Source organism: Neovison vison, chromosome 1 (genome assembly GCF_020171115.1).
Source record: "Neovison vison isolate M4711 chromosome 1, ASM_NN_V1, whole genome shotgun sequence".
NCBI classification, from domain to species: domain Eukaryota; kingdom Metazoa; phylum Chordata; class Mammalia; order Carnivora; family Mustelidae; genus Neogale; species Neogale vison.
This window is the reverse complement of record NC_058091.1, coordinates 280,116,323-280,134,517: the sequence shown is the minus strand read 5'-3', so window position 1 is coordinate 280,134,517 and position 18,195 is coordinate 280,116,323. Positions and strand designations below refer to the sequence as shown.

General features: G+C 36.5%; 1 pseudogene; it reads right to left on the bottom strand.

Annotated features, from left to right (window-relative positions):
• Positions 1-6,874: 6,874 nt before the first annotated feature.
• LOC122898267 lies at positions 6,875-6,958 on the bottom strand (annotated as a pseudogene).
• Between the last annotated feature and the right edge of the window lie 11,237 nt (positions 6,959-18,195).

Here is an 18,195-nt window from a genome sequence, read left to right as displayed (position 1 = left end):
ATCAATCAGCTAATAAAACAAGATCACTATAGAGCAACAGAACCAAAAATGTTCTTATGTTACAGCAATAACTAATAGAAAGATGCAATTAATAAAGACTTTCTATTCAGAATAACAACAGAACTTATATGGTCCCTTGGATTAAATATACTAAAAGATACCCATAAACTGAATTGAGAAAATGGCAACATGTTATTGAAGAAAATAAAGTAGATCTGAATAAACAGAAAGAGACAAACTACTTTCATTGACAACATTATTCCCAACATTATTACAAATGTTGAACACCACTTTAATCAAGACCATAATGTGATTTTTACTGAAACTGAATGAATGGATTCTATAATTCACATTAAAGGGTGAACAGCCAGTATAACCAAGACAATTCTAAAAAAGGAAGAAAAAGGACAGGAGATCCATCATATAAATATTCAGGCTTATTATAAATTCATAATTAAAACAATGTGTTTGATACTGGGACAGATAAAAATATTTATGAAAAGGTAAAGTCTTGACAAGTCTCAAGCATATATGAGAATTCGTATAGCATAGAAGTAGAAACACAATTCCATGGGGAAAAGATGGACGAGTCAATAAATAATCTTGGAAAAATTGGCTTTCTACATGGGAAAGAGTAAATTTGATCCTTACATAAAACCATAAAATAAAATAAACTCCAGATGGACTAAATTTCAAAATGTGGAAAAGAATTTAAAAAAATTGGATGACTATTTGGAAGAACATCTTCTGAAAGTTGGGATAAGAAAGGATTTCTTAAGAAATACACAAGGGGATGACTCATATGTAAATACATTATTATATTTGCTTATATAGAAATTTGAAGCTCTGTATGACAAATAACAGTATATGCCAAATTAAAAAAAATCATTACAGAGAGGTTTTATAAAGGCTATTATGACAAATCCCTGACAATCAGAAAAAAAGAAATAATGGGGAAGGGTGGAAGGGAGGGAAGGGAGGGATGGTGGGAGGGAAGGAGGAAGTCAAAGAAAAGAAAGAGGGAAGAAAGAGGGGAGAGGGGGAGGAAAGGAAGGTAAAAGAGGAGGAAAGAGGAAAGTTCGAAGGAAGGGAGGGAAGAAGGAAGGAAAGAAAAAGAGGAAGGAAAAAAGAAAGCAAGCATCTCCAGGGAAAAATGAGCAAAGATCCTAAAAACACTAATTCAAGAAATAAAAACCTGAATGATCAACAAAGAAATGAAAGATACTGAACCTTATTAATAACATAATAACGACCAGGGGACTGCAAATTGAAAACTATACTGCAGTTTCACACCCATCATGTTCGCAAAAATCAATAAATAAACTTGACAAAGCCAAGCACATGGAAATATGCATTCTTCACCCATGGGATATGCACTGGTACAACCACTTTAGAAAATATCTTGACGAGATCTGTTGAAACCAAATACATGCTTACCCTATGGCCCCACAAGTGAACATTCTCTTTAATGTGTGAACCAGAATATTCTTTGCAGCATTTTTTGTTATGGAGAAACAATGACAAAATATATGTACATCATTAGGAACATGGGTAAATAAATGGTGATATATTCATACCAAGGATATCAGTTACAATCTAATATATATACATCAAAACAGTCATAGAAATACACAGTTAGGCAATTTGCTGAATTATATGATGGCATTTCTGTAAAAGTTTTCAAAACAAACTAAGTGATACAATATATTATTAGTGAAGATACATACATATACACATACACATACGTATGTAAAACATTAGAACATAGATTGGAAGAAATGAAATAAATATCTTGAGGTTGATTTGGGAAAGGAAAGAGTGGGTAATGGATTTAAGGGCAGGAATAAAGGAAAGCTTTATTTATACTACATTATTCTATATGATATAGAACCCCCAATGTATATATGGGTATACATATACGCTCCTGTGTGTGTCTGGTTCTCTCTATACAAACTGAGTTAAAAATTACAAAAAATTAACATTTGCAATATTGTGTGAGAGGGTTTTCACATCAAATGGTGCACTTTTCTACTTTTTAAAGTTAAAAAATGAAAACCCAATTAAATCCAATCCTGAGTTAGGATAACTTGAGGCCAAAGGACTACCAGAGGCATTCGAGTCCTTAGAAGGAGGCAGCAAAAACGGGCATCAAGACTTGTAATGTCTCCACTCCCTCAAAAGGCTGTCAAAATGCTGGGTCAGGTTCCAGCTCTTCTACTAGCAAGTGCTCAGAGTCGGGAGCATTTTCTTGGAGGAAGGCATTTGAGGATGCAGAGGTTGGAACAGCCAAGGAGTTCTGGGAAAATGAGGCTCGAGAAGGTGGTGGGTGTTATTTGAAAGCGAGTTTTTAGGTGGCCAAGAAAGGTCAGCAAAGAAAAACAAACAAACAAACAAACAAACAAAACCCTGAAAGACTGAATACAGAATAAATATTTCATATTTGCAGGGGCGACCAGGGCACAGCAAATTTTTCTTCAGTACACTCTTTCTCTGTGTGTGTGTGTGTTCCTCTCTGTTCTTCTTGCTCTCTCTTTCTTTGCCTCCTCATTATCTCCCTTTTCTCTCTCTCTCTCTCTCTCTCTCTTATTTTTTTAGATTTTATTTATTTATTTGAGAGAAAGCACATGTGCAAGGCGGGGTGGGGGCAGGGGCAGAGAGGGAGGGACAAGCAGACTCCTTATTGAGTGCAGAGCCTGACCTGGCTCTCCATCCCAGGACCCTGAGATCATGACCTGAGCCAAAGTCAGGCATTTAACCACCTGAGCCCCCAGGTGCCCCCCTCTCTCTTTTCTGTTAAAGAAATCAAGAGAACATAGAAGTTATAATGCGAGACGAGGTCACACAATGAATTTATGTTTCGTATTTTGATTTTCGTACTTTCCAAAATATCCCTTTCCTCTTACCATCCCCTTTGATCTTACTACGCTTTCTTGCTCTGAAATAAATAAAAATAACTGAGTACTTCCAAAGTTTTGATACTTTAACACAAAGTAAACTTGGTTTTTTGCCTTAGAAAATATCATTCTATGATTTACATAAAATATTTCTGTGGAATTTGAGAAAATATTTATAAGTAAAAATGCAAGAATTGCTCCAACTTTAGATATACTAAGCTATACTAGTGCTATACTATAGCACTAAGTTTAACATGTTCCTTTTTAGAAATGTAAATTGTATATACTTTTTTCAGTTTACATCCGTAAGATGTTTAAAACTTCCTTTAAAAATCACTAGCAATCTATAGTCAAAGTGATAGAAAATATTCTTGCCTTATGTAGAGAATTTTGCTATATCCATCTCTGAAGATACATTTAAAAGGAGTTTTTCTTTTTTGTATAGTTGTTGAAAAGTACTTTTAAAAGGGAGGTAAGCACAAATAAAATAATTTAAATATCTTATAATCATAGAAAAGTTCATTTATTAACTTCCAATTAATTTATTTTACTTCACTAGTTGAAGGAAGAGCTGAGATAATGACAAATATTATTGACATAAACTTCGTGTTATCAAAGATTGTTTTTGACCTATGAGGATCTTTCTGGATCTACCTTATTATCTTCTTGGTTCTAGGAGCTTAGGATTTCAAAAGGAGATTTCAAGAGAACTATTATTCTTCCCGAAGCTCAAGTTTTCCAACTGAAACAGACAGAAAAAATTCTCATTCTGGGCTCTTTTTGCAACAAGCAGCTAATGAGCATCTCTTGGACTGATTCTTCTTATCCTACATTCATCCGTAACATCTTCTGTGCTATCAATTATTTATTTCCATAGTGATATCCACACCATTTCTCTACCTATTATATCTCACTGGAAGTGATGACACTAGTGCCAGGATTCCTCTGCCCCTTAAAACACATGGTTGCTATTTTCAGACTAAAAGAACAGATCACAGTTTGCAAATTCTAGAATAATTCCACATATGTGGAATACACCTGCCAATAAGAATAAGACTATTTTTTCTACTTTCTGAAGAAAACAGATATATATCTTACAAGCAAGATATATATTTGGAAATCTGCCATTGAACTCAAGTAAACACAGACACACACACAGAGCCAACATTTTAATCTGTGTGACTTAGGATAAAAATATTGCTTACTTACTACACTAGCCTGAGATAGAATGATTCCTTTGATTAAACTTATTAAAATATGAAATAAAAGGCTAATCCTTTACAATTTATTTTGAATTTTCTGGAATAGCTGATAGTAACAACCTAGGCAAGTCCTTTAATTCATTCAGTATATAAATCTATGTTACTGTCTGTAAAAGATTAGTCAGTGAGGGTTCAGTATTATAAACAGATATTTAATGGAGTTTAAAATTCCCCATAAAGCAAGATTTCTTCTCCCACAAATTAAATTAACAGGTTGGTTTGGTAATGATTCTCATGCAAAGAAGTATCACTAGTGTTTGTCATTCTTTATCATTTAAGCTTCAGAAACACCAAGTGGTAGAGCTGAAACTGAAACCTGGATTTATTTGTCCTTAGAACCTACATTCTTTCATTATCTGGAAGGCTGAAAAAGGGAAGAAAGGATACTTCAGGGTAAAGAGAATGATGCTAGCAAAGTCTTGGAGACCTGAAACACTGTAGTGTGTGCAAGGAAACACAAGTAGTTAGCACATTGTTGAAGGTTTTACTCCTCAGGAAGGGATGGAACAGCAGGCAGAAACTACCCATGCCATGCTAACCAGGAAAAACAAATCCATGAGCAGTACAGAACAAATGAAGAATTTTAAGCAAAGAGGATACATGACAATGATTGCCTCATATAGATCAGCAGTCAAATAAAAAAATGCATTTTAGAAGTTTATTAAAATAATCCAGGTACTCATCTAAAATCCTCCAGGAGATGATGGGTGGTAGAATGACCTAGAAGAGAAAACATGAGACCTATTTGGGGTTTGAGATGAGAAGGAGCTGGCAATAGATAAATTGGTTACTGAGAAGAACACTAAGAGAAGAGAATGAAATGATAATCAGTGCCTGGGGTCAGGCGTGGGTGATAGGACATTGGAAATGCCAACCCTGAAGAGGAGGAGCAATCCACCGGAAGTGTTAAGGCATGGGCAATAATGACTTTGGTTGGCGAAACGATGCTAATTATGTGACCATTTCCAAGGAGAAGTTGGATATGTGCCTGGTGCTTAGGGAAAGTGGGCTGAAATTTTACAAAGCCACACATAAGAGTAGACTGTGGACTAAGCAGAAAAGTGATCACAGGAACACATTTACTATGGAGGCCAAGGAAGGAGCACTATTAGGAGCAAATGAGACTAGAAAAAGTCAGAAAACAAAGGAAAGCTGTGTTTTGGAAACAGAGTAAAGAATTTGATTTCAGTAAACAGAACTAGTAAGACTTATTTGGGGATACCATTTCCATAAAACAGACTTATTTATACACCTATTTATTAGCTCAGTATTCTAATTGTACTGAGACAAAGAATAACATTAATAAGATATGCATCCAGTGTGAATGGCAGACATGTAAATACACACAAATGGTAATCAAAGCAATCACAGGAATACGGGCAACATCCAGTAGGAACTATTAGTTGATAGTTCACATATTCCTGATGATTCAAGAATGGATTTAAAGTGGCTCACAACAACACAGAATAAAAGAAAAAAAAATGAAATTAATTCAGAGTAAAAAGAAGTTGGAACAGATAATTTGAAGTCAACAGCAAATGTATATATAGAAGGCATAGGTAAGGTCTAGAAAAGGCTAGAAGAGTTCACCAGTTGGCCTCTAGTGTGTCTGGAAAGGAGACAAAAATAAGAAGATAGTCAATCCCACTATTCATATTACCTATGAGGAAAAAGAAAACCAATCTGTTCTTGGTGTCAAAACTAAAGCTTTCCTCATAAAGAAAACCAACCTGTTCCTGGTGTTGAAACTGAAGTTTTCCTCATAGGTAGTCAAAAAGAGAACAATACACGATACTCAACAGTATTTGTATATTAAATAGATTTCATGGAGCTATTTGCTACAGTGGCTCTTGGTATGGACCAATGATGAAGTGATGCCAAATTACACTTAATAAAAGCAGTTTTATAAGAGAACAAACCATATCGCCCTGCTGTGTGGAGTTTTGCTCATATGGTTTATTCCAAGGATGGGTGTTTTTGTATTTTCTGAGACACATGAACTATATTTCAGTCAGGTAATCTTTTGGAAATTTCGGTTGTCAAAACAAATATCTGGGGGCGCCTGGGTGGCTCAGTGGGTTAAGCCACTGCCTTCGGCTCGGGGTCATGGTCTCAGGGTCCTGGGATCGAGTCCCGCATCGGGCTCTCTGCTCAGCAGGGAGCCTGCTTCCCTCTCTCTCTCTGCCTGCCTCTCCATCTATTTGTGATTTCTCTCTGTCAAATAAATACATAAAATCTTTAAAAAAAAACAAACATACAAATATCTGATGAGTATTAAGTAGCAGTGGGTTCAAGGTTATAATCCTTGGTCAGCACTAAGGGTGCAGGTCTATCAGTGTGCTGATTAAGTAGTGGAAGTGCCTAACTCCCTTTGGGGATGGAAAGGGTACAGACAAAGGGGAGCCTGAAATCCTTGCTGTTTTGGAAAATTGTGGCAAAATACACATAACATTGACCATATTAACCAATGTTAAGTGTATAGTTCAGTGGTAGAACGTACATTCGGTTGTGGTGTTACCATCACACCACCCTCCATGGAACTCCCCATCTCACTGAAGTGATCCTCTGCCGCCATCAAACATTAATTATCCAGACCCCACTCTCCCCAGCCTAACCACCACCCTCCTGTCTGTTTCGATGAATTGGACTACTCCAGGTACTTCATATAAGAAGAATCATACAGTATAAAAACATGGAACAAATGGAATCAAACAGTTTAAAAACATGAAACACTTCACAAATTTGCATAACTTCCTTGCACAGGTGCCATGATACTCTTCACTGTTTGGTTTCTTTTCTTTTCTTTCTTTCCTTCTTTTTTTTTTTTAAATTTTAAGATTTTATTTATTTATTTGACAGAGAGAGAGAGAGATCACAAGAAGGCAGAGAGGCAGCAGGGGTGGGGGGGAAGCAGGCTCCCTGCTGAGCAGAGAACCTGATGTGGGGCTCGATCCCAGGACCCCAAGACCATGACCTGAGCCAAAGGCAGAGGCTTAACCCATTGATCCACCCAGGCACCCCTTCACTGAGTGGTCTCTATTTCAGACTATGTGCTGTTGACTTGAGCACATCAGTTGGTTTTGAGGGGAGAACAGGACGTCCTATGAAGTTAGGGTGGTCTAATGTTCTTTTCTGTGTTGCTGAAGACTGAGATGGAGGGGGATGCTTGAAGATGTGAGGTTGAAGAGGAAGGAAGAAGCCAGAAGCCGATGGGCTTTATAAGGTCTGTTTAAGAGCTTGAACTTACATGCTGTGAAAAGGGAGTAGAGAATAAAAGGTTGTATTTTAGAAAAATTAATTCCAGAAAAAAATAAAGGGAGGCCTGGAAGAAGAAAATATTTGAGACAGAAAGACCAGTTAGAAGGCAATGGGAAGGCGTACAACTGGCTCAGTTGGTTCAGTGCCCAACTCTTGCTTTCAGTTCAGGTCATGATCTCAGGGTGATGGTCTTAAGTTTGTGATCTCAGGGTCCTGAGATCCAGCCCTGTGTCTGGCTCTGCACTCAACAAGGAGCCTGCTTGAGATTCCCTCCCTCTGTCCCTGCCCCCGCTTGTATACATGCTCTCTTTCTCTCAAAGAAATAAATAAATCTTAAAAAAAAAAAAAAAAGGTAATGGTAATTAAGATTTTTTCCTTTTTTGTAGATTACTAGGGTATTAGAGTGGCTATTACAGAATTGTGTCTGCACGGTGGATCTAGAGCCCTAAACTTCAATCTTCCCTTTCAAGGTTAAAAGAAAACTTTTCACATTTTAGAAAATTTTTCATTTTAGCAAAGGATTCAGAAAAGCCATAATCAAATCTAAATTTACATTTTAATCCAGGAAAGCACTTTTGGGGTGACATTTCTCCCTACTGATCTGTCTCCTTCCCCTTCTCAACATGGTTTGCGTAGGGAGTTAGGTGTGCTAATTCATGAAGTATATGATTTTTCTGGACTCCTATGTGAATCATTTGGGCTTAGAAATTCATTTTATTGAGATATAATTGACATAATATTATGTTTAAGTTTTAAACTTTAAAGAAGTTTAAAGTACACAATGTGTTCATTTGAAGCATTTCTGTGTTGCAGTTGGATCCCCACTGTTATGGCATGGTTAGCTTTTCTGTGGCGAGAACATTTAAGATGTAGTCTCTTAGCAATTTGAACTGCATCCAACAGTATTGTTAACTATAATCGCCATGCTGTGCATTAGAGCTCCAGAACGTGTTCATCTTCTATTTGCAAATTTTACCCTTTCATAACTTCTTCCTGATCCCCCCACCCCTCAGCCCCTGGTAACCACCATTCCATTCTCTGTTGCTATGAGTTTGGCCTTTTTAGATTTCACATGTAAGTGGTATGGTATCATACAATATTTCTCTGTCTAGCCTATCTCACTAAGCATAATACCCTCAAGTTTCATCATATTGTCATATTGTCACAATCTTGCCATATTGTGACAAATGGCAAAATTTCCTTCACTTTTACAGTTGAATAGCATTCCACTGTGTGTATATTAACATATAATAATTATATTTGTATATGATAATATATAACATATATAACAATATATATGATAATATAATAATAAAGAAGTGTACCAAAATGCCTCGGAAAATGAAAAAACTTGATGAAATACTTAAGAATGCCGTTTAACTCATGGTTAAAACCCTCAGCTTCCACTACTAATTCTCTCTGGTCTTCAATGTCTTACTCCTTCCCCTTCTTTGTTCCATCTACCATGTTCTCTTTTGAGTCCTAACCATGAATGCTTGGGTAGTCCCTGGGCTCTGTCCACTATATCATCAAACACACATTTTTTTAATTAATTATTTTTGTTAACATATGTTGTATTATTAGCCCCAGTGGCAAAGGTCTGTGAATCATCAGGCTTACACATTTCACAGCATTCCCCATAGCATATACCCTCCCTAATGTCCATAACCCCACCACCCTCTCCCTAACCCCTCTCCCCCCAGCAACCCTCAGTTTGTTTTGTGAGATTAAGAATCTCTTATGGTTTGTCTCTCTCCCAATCCCATCTGTTTTCATTTTTTCCTTCCCTACCCTCCAAACCCCCTGCCCTGCCCCCCTCCCTGCCTCTCAAATTCCTCATATCAGGGAGATCATATGATAATTGTCTTTCTCTGATTGACTTATTTCGCTTAGCATAATGCTCTCTAGTTCCATCCATGTCATTGCAAATGGCAAGATTTAATTTCTTTTGATGGCTGCATAGTATTCCATTCTTCTCTTCTTTATCCATTCTTCTGCTGATGGACATCTAGGTTCTTTCCATAGTTTAGCTATTGTGGACATGGTTGCTATAAACATTTGGGTGCAATGTGCCCCTTCAGATCACTATCTTTCTCTCTTTATGGTAAATAACCAGTAGTGCGATTGCTGGGTCATAGGGTAGCTCTATTTTCAACTTTTCGAGGAACCTCCACGCTTTTGTAGAGTTTTGTAGAGTGGCTGCACCAGCTTGCATTCCCACCAACAATGTAGGAGGGTTCCCCTTTCTCCGCATCCTTGCCGACATCTGTCATTTCCTGACTTGTTAATTTTAGCCATTCTGAGTGGAAAGACACATATTTGTAAATGCCAGATCTCATCATCTCATCTTGCAGCCAAGCTCTTTGACAGTTATTTTGCAAGAGAGGAAGTTTCTGGACTTTAAATGGATGCCCAGGAACACAGAGTTCTGAGCACCAGGCTAGAACTAGAGCTCAGGTCTTCTGGTTCTTTTCCCAAAGTCCTTGGACCTCCCCTCATGGCCTTCCTTGTGGATAAACTGTATATATTAATGAAATAATTATGTCCCCCAGTTACAGTAAAGCTTGGACAGAATCTTGGGACTAATTATAGACAGGAAGACTTTCACCCCAAAATAATATTTACAAGGTACATAGAACGTACTCTTCTTGGCGACAAAGCTCAATGTTGCAGAACAAGTGCTCTTAACACGGAAGTTGTCAGTCTTTAAAATCATTTCCCTCTCCAGAATCATTTGTGTATTTCACTCCCTCTTCAATCTGTAGCAAGAGGCATTTCTATTTTGTTTTGTTTCTAACCAACATTTTCATATTTAACTCATGTTGCTCAAATACGTTAAAGGAAAGTATCCTCCTTAAGATTAGCCCTGTTCATATTTTCTTCACACATGTAAATTTATAACTAGCAAGAGAAAAGAATGATTAAGTGCACTCATTTTCTGCTCTCCAGTCTAATTCTTGTTTGATTTTTATATTCAATTTCCAACTTCTACATTGAAAAAAGTTAATGATTTCAGGTAATGAATTTGAGTAACTCTAAAAAAAAATATGAATTTCTGCAAAATTATAATAGGAAAGTCACGGAATAGATTAATATTTTGCTTTTAAAATTAGCAAGACCTAAAACATATTCTGTTATGTAATTCATCAAATATGAATTCTTAGAATTATTGCAAAAAATAATTAGAATAAAATAAACTAACTATAACTGAATTGTACCATTACAACTTTTAATCTTTGTTTTCAGATTATTGCTGTTTTTTAAAATATATTAAATATATAAAAAATTAAAAGTGAAGTTTCCTGATAGAAACTTAAAGTAAGCATAATTTTGCAAAATTCCGTCTTTACATTCGTCAACAGCTATGTTTTTTAATATTTATTTTTACCTTCTTATTTTTCTATGATAATATCAATGTTAAAGCAGAACATACAAATGTTCAGACTTTTTTCTTAAATTTAAGCGGTGAGGCATATTTTATAGTGAATAAAGTGTGATTAAATTTTGATTTCTGTAAATATTTGCTCACCAATATCAAAATATGTTTAGACTTGCATATACTATAATTCCCTTTCCTTACTGTCAATTTAATAATAAAATGATCAGAACATTGTCTTGAAAATCTTCACTCTTCTTTTAAAACTACCTAACAGCAAGAGATAAAAACCTGCCATTGACATTGGCTTGTTCCATCATTTAAAAATACTGAATTAAATCCAACACACATTGTGAATTGTCTTTGCTTCCTTTTAGGCTAGTTGTGAAAAGTGAAATAACCAGGCAGTCTTGTCTTAGGTGAGACTGTTTCGGTTTGGAAATAAACAAAGCTCTTTCTCGATGAGCTAGGTTCATTTCATATTTGTGTAATACCCTGGAAGAAATTAGGTTTCAATAAAGTCCATTTTTGTCACTGCATGTAGCAATGAATATCACACCCAGCAGGGCACAGTGGCACCTGGCTGTCCAGACCCCAGTGCAGCACAAACCATCTGGGGGTAATTACAACAAGGTATTCTTTAAGGACCAGATGGGACCAAGGAACAGAAGCCCCTACCCCTCCCCGTCATTTACAACATAATTCCTTTCAATGATATACTTAATCCTCCCACCAGCTATGCTTTTCAGCTTGCTGTTGTCACTGTTCCTTTATGTTAATTCAGTTGCAAGACCGAGAGAAAGGCGGGGGGAGTGGAGAGAGAGGGCCAGAAAAAAAGGGAAAGGGGGAGAGAGAGCCGCGGTCCCTCTAGGGACCAAAAGAAATTATTCATCCCTAAATTGTTTCCACCACAGCAAGTACAGTAACAAATTTTTTTTTAAAAGAGGGCTGAAATTATCCTAAAGAAGGTCAACGCGACAGCCCTGTGTGGCACCAGCTGAGGTTTACTCAGCCACCTGTTAGCTAGAAAGCCCTCTGCACACGCTTATGATGCATTTAACCAGTTTAAAGGGTCTTTATTGACAGGCCAGCCACCTCCATTCAGCAGGCCTGAGCCATAGACCTGCTTTGTGGTCATATGTGGCCCACAAGCCTTAATTCAATTACGCTGTAAGCCTATCCAATCTGCATCACTGCCCTTTCACTTTTGTGCTGTTTGTCTTGTATGTGGTAAAGAATCTTTTTCTGAAGAGGGAAAGGCACCCTACAACCCAGTTGTCTTTATTTTTCATTTAAGGTTTGTGCCGCAGGTGCTGCTACCTTTCATCTTGTGAAATGTATTCATCTTTAAGTGATATTTTGGATAGGAGCATTATTTATTGTTTGGTGAAAATGCTTTTCTGGTGTTGTTGAGTTTTATTTTTTTTCAATTAGGTGTATGTTCAAATTCTCCGCTAGATCAATAAAAAGTTTCCAAACTTGAGAACTGAAAAATTCAAAAGAAGAAAAACAAAAGGAAAAATGTAAAAGATAGATGAAAACAACAATTAGCTTTGTTCTACCTATTTTTTTTTTAATTTAAAAAGAAATATGCTAAGGAGCACATGTTCAATTACAAATTTTCGGATTTCCTTAAGGGTCTGACACACTAAATGTATCAATTTATATGAATGAGACTCAGTGAAGCTATGTTGCTTGAAAATTTTAAGTTCCTGATGAGATTATTAAATACATTAAATCTATTCATTTTGTTTTGTGTTCTGCTGCTTCCAAATATCTCTGGCATTGGAGCAGTGCATATCATTGTCAAATACTTGGTAATTTCATAATGGTTTGTGGACAATGAAAACATAGATTTCTCAAAACCATGTACTCTGATATTTATTTTCATAACCATATTTTTCTTATAAGGAATGTTTGTCTCTTTTAAGCATATTTTCTGTAGCATTCTTATAACCAAACGTATCCTACACCCTGGGTTCAAGGACCAAATGAAGGGTAGGGATCGTTCCAAATCAACATTTCCCAAAACCATTAAATGACTTGTTGTGGAAGTTGAATAGACTTCAAAGGAGGGAGAGAAGAACCTTCTTTGCTATTTTGTATCTATTTTCCACCCAAGTCAAGGAAAGGACATTACTGTTAAGTTAGCTCTCTTTTTCAATGGGTATCAATTTTCACCAAAGCAACCCCTATATGTCTTTTGAATGGAAATTTCCATCTCTTTTATTTATTTTATTTATTTATTTATTTATTTTTTTAAAAGATTTTATTTATTTATTTGACAGAGAGAAATCACAAGTAGGTGGAGAGGCAGGCAGAGAGAGAGAGAGGGAAGCAGGCTCTCTGCTGAGCAGAGAGCCCGATGCGGGACTCGATCCCAGGACGCTGAGATCATGACCTGAGCCGAAGGCAGCGGCTTAACCCACTGAGCCACCCAGGCGCCCCCATCTCTTTTAAATTACTGAATCAAAATCACAAATATGAAGCATGCAAAAGAGACCAAAGCATTTTAATTATCAAGAAAAACAAAGAGATTTGGATATGATCTTCAAAATAAATGGGATTTTACTTTTTTAAGATTTTATTTATTTATTTGACACAGAGAGAAAGATCACAAGTAGGCAGAGAGGCAGGCAGAGAAAGAGGGGGAAGCAGGATCCCTTCTGAGCAGAGAGACCAACACAGGGCTCGATCCCAGAACCCGGAGATAATGACCTGAGCTAAAGGCAGAGGCTTAGCCCACTGAGCTATCCAGGTGTTCCAATAAACGGGATTTTAAAAACTACTTGTATACAAACATGGAAATTTAATGTATACCTTACTCAACAATTTCATGTCCATTTCCTTTGTGTTCTCCTGTGGGTTCTCATTTTGTTTTATCTTATTTTATTTTAGTAGGCTTTATGCCTAATATGGGGCTCGAACTTACAACCCTGAGACCAAGAGTCACATGCTCTACTGACTGAACCAGCCAGATGCCCCTGGTTCCCATTTTATGAATGAGAAAAACTAAGCTTAGATTAACAAATAGTCTAAGTGGCTTGCTTAAGAGATCAAAATTCTGGTTTCCAGTTGAGGGTTCTTTCCATTATGTCATAAAGTCATTGCATAACTGTCATAATAAATAAACTTCATGGTTGGAGCCATCTTCACAATTATATATTAGAACCCCTTATCAATATTCTGTGCAGTAGGAATAACAACCAAATTTATAAAAGTCTAGAGTCACTTCAAAACAACAAGGAAAAATGACCTGGTCTTGTTATATTGAAAAAGGACTGTTAAGATATAGCAATCTGTCTTTAGCTACTTTTAAACCTTTCCATAGAATTTTGAAGAAAAAATAAGCAATGAAAGATGCTTAGCTTCACAATCTTCTATGTGAATCACTTAATCTTTTTGCATTTTGTATTGCTGTATTATACTATAAAAAATATTTGACAATTTTGTAAGGACTTTGGTATTTTTGAAATTTGGGTTAAAACATCTAAAGGTATTTTTGATGTGAAATATAAGAACCCAATTTTGTATGTTTTCAAACATTTTAGAAGAAAAGAAATATGGAAGATAATTTCATTTTAGAAACAACTCTTTTTATCAGCATTTTACTGCTTAAAGTTTTTTCCAAATTTCAAACATATCATATTTCTTTGAAATAATGGCATCTATAATAACCCCATATAAAAATGCATTATTATATATCAAAGGAATATCTATTAAAACTTAACTGTCCATTATACTTTCATTAGTAACTCTCTTCACATAATAAGATGGAATTGTACAGGTTTATTCTGAATTCTTAGTTTCCAGTAAAAATCATTCATATAACATTTTCTGAAAATATCTTATTTAAGGAAATGCTGAGGAAAAAAATTAAAACAATTTAGAAAAAACAAAACAATAACAACTCATAGGCAAAACGATAATTCTTTCTCGATGTGTGTATACATACAAAATATTTCAGAATCCAAGCTTAGTATAGTACACTAAACCAAAGGACTAAAGAGTAATTTTGGATATCTGTTATTCATCAATTAGTATTCACAAAAAATATTTAAAGATGAAACTTGAAAACAGATCATAAAGAAAAACCCTCAAATTTATAATACTTCAGGAATTTTATTTATTATTTATAAATTCTCTCATATAAAGATAGTGAAAAGGAAAAAAAAAATGGATACTAGGAAACTGGTGACCTTCACACTGTTGTAGAACATAACTTTAGCTTTGCATACAAATTCTGTCCAACACAATGGTGCCTCCTGAGATTCAGATGTGCTCTGGAGAAAACTATCACTTCATACCCAGGTCCTGCTCAGGCACAGCTCCCTTGCCTTTCAATGGGATTTTCAAGCACACTTAATGGCCATAGAATGGGGCATATGTGAACGTCTCTAAGCCAATTACACAGTTTGAGTTCAAATAAACTACTTCTTTACCAGATTTTCTGGTTTTTAAACATGCATAAAGCTATTGGTCCATTGTGAGTTTTCAAAATTTGTCTAGAAAATTCATGAGAAGATTAGTGTGTGTGTCATTTTGCCAGAGTCAATTCCAATATTTAGAAATGTCAATGTGATGCCATTGTGTCCAGAGGCAAAGTGAAAAAATTGAGTCAGCTGGCTTTTTCAGGATGTAGAATGCCAAATCAGTGGTTTGTGTGATTTTTCTTCCTGAATTCACCGCTTAAACATTATTTGGCAAAGTTACATTTGTGTTGCTGTGGCCAACCACCTTCAGTAAACGGGAAATAGAATATAGCTTTCTGAACTGAAGAACAAGGACATGCAAATCCTCACTAATCCAAAGGGAGATGAAAATACCAGAAGGAAAGGTGGGCGACTGATGAAATAATCCTCACTATTACTTTTCATTTTTACTACCCCACCACCCCAGACACGCAGGTGATCTTAGCTACCTGAAAGAGAAACTGATCCACTGATGATAAGTTTTCCTCTTCAGAAAAAATCTCCTGGGTATCCTATTAATTCCTAAAGTGGTTTGTAGAAATCTTTTATTTCAACCTTCAGCTCTGTAACAATTTTCTTCTTTAATATTTGGTTTTGAGATTATACCTGAAGGCAGACAACCTTGAAAAGTGCTAATGTTTCTTCGATTAAGAAAGAAGGAACAGGAGGTGCCTGGGTGGCTCAGGCACCCAGGTGGTCACTCAGTTGAGTGACCCACTGGTGATTTCAGCTCTGATCATGATCTCAGGGTCATGGGGTCAAGTCTCACAGCATGGCTCCATGCTCAGCAGGTCGTCGGCTTGAGTTTCTCTCTCTCTCTGCCCCTTCTCCCACGTGTGTTTTCTTTCTCTCTCTCTCAAATAAATAAATAAATCTTTAAATAAAAGAAAGGAAACAGAATAAAATATAGATGTTTTGTTCAATGAGCTGCTGTGAATACACATAAATGTGAGAGGGAGAAGGAAGGTTTGTGAGATTGTTTACTTACTGGTTTGTGTGCTCTGGAGAGTGTTTGTGGGTGTTGAGTGTAGGCACATGTATCAGAGATGCACATGCATCCACATGATGCAGGAGAAATTTGCACCAGCAGGTTAATTTATTATTTATTTTTTATTTATCATGCACAGACACACACACACACACACACACACACACACACTCTCTCTCTCTCTCTCTCTCTCTCTCTCCACTGTGTATTGAGAACTACTTGAATAAAACTATTCAATCTTTGACTACCCTGAAGTTTCCCTGAATGAATAAGGGAGCTGAACTTAGGAAACCAAGTAATTTATCCAGGGTCACGTTGTTAATAAGAGTGAAAGCCGGAGTTTGAATCCAAAGATGTTTGAATCCTGAGCCTGTGCTGTCAGTCACTATATTATACACTTATACTGAAAACCTCACAAGAGCCAAGAATGAAACTTATGATGGGTGATAACTGTATGACCTGTCCACTGTACTGATATATTTACAAGTTCTTTTCCCCTTCCTGTTAACCTGTTCATCATTAGTAGTCATAAAATCTGGAAATTATTACTGGAGTCACACCTGGGTATACGAGGAGTATTTGTTTATCTGTAGTTATCTGTAGAAGCTTCCCAACATCTCCCTCTCTCACACTCTGAAATGCTACCTAACATAAATGATTAATTCGCTACCTCTTTTGAAAAACAAATATCTGTTAGAGTAAAGCTCTCAATTTCATCTAAGTATCTCCATGCCTGGAACAAGTATAGAGTCTCCATAAATATTTGAATAAATGTTTAGTGAATGCATGAACAAATAGTTAACTTAATTATATTGTTCTTGACCAGTGGGTGAATGTACACACCTAAAGGAATGGACTTTTAATTAGATTTTTCAGAGAAGGTGGGGCAGGGAAGACAGCAGAAGTAAGATATTTGGGGATGTGGTTCAAGTTGAATGCCAGACTAGGGAATTCAGGATGGCCTGAAAAAAACATGTGAACATACAAAGTGGGTGTGGTAGGCAGAAAGCTGCAGGAGATCACAGTTTAGAAGAGGACAAGAGAATGCCAATGATCAGATATAGATACAGATGTAGAATTTGCCACTTTGTGAAGGTTCTTTAGCCATGTATGAGCCTCTGGCAATCTTATCTCATTACAAAATCCAGGAAGCGCATTATCTTCTGGTTCTAAGAGCAGACTTGTCTAACCAAGCTGTCAACAGACGGAGCAGACTGTCATACAGGTTTGCCTCTACCTCTCTCTCCTCATCGTCATCTCTTCTTGGGTCAAGAAACATTCTGCCCTTTCCTGAATTCCAGTTTTAGTGTAGTTCCCCCTTATTGTTGCCACCCATGTGCACAACGTGAGAGAGATGATCTATTATAATATCAATGATACCAACAACTGACATACGTTGTGGGCTCACTCTGGGCCAAGCAGTCTGCTCAGTACCTCACATTTTATCTTCTAAGAAACATAGAGGAGATTTTGTTATTATGTTCCCCTTACAAATAAAGAGGTTAAGGTTGAAATAATTGACCCAAGTCAGACAGGGAGAAAGGAGCCCAACTGGATTTGAATTCAAATAGTCTGACTCCAGAACCACACTGGTAACTATTGTGCCCGACTCTCCTCACATGCTACCTCATTAATGAACAAATTAACTCATCAAAACACACTAAACACTTGGTATGTTTTTGGACTTATGCTAAGTCCTAGACAATACAAAAGGGAATAGAACAATAGCTTCAATAGCACAGAGGGGGAAAAAACACCTGGTTTTATCTCTGTCAGTCTGGACACCTTCTCAGAGAATGGAACCACATGAATTCCGAAAAATGAATAAGAGAGATATGAAGGAAGTGTGGGGTTGCGAGACACAAATCAAGGCTGGTAGAATATCATACAAAGGGAACAGGACAAAGGGTGTTCTACTGGGCCTGTATCAGGCCTTTCCTCCTAC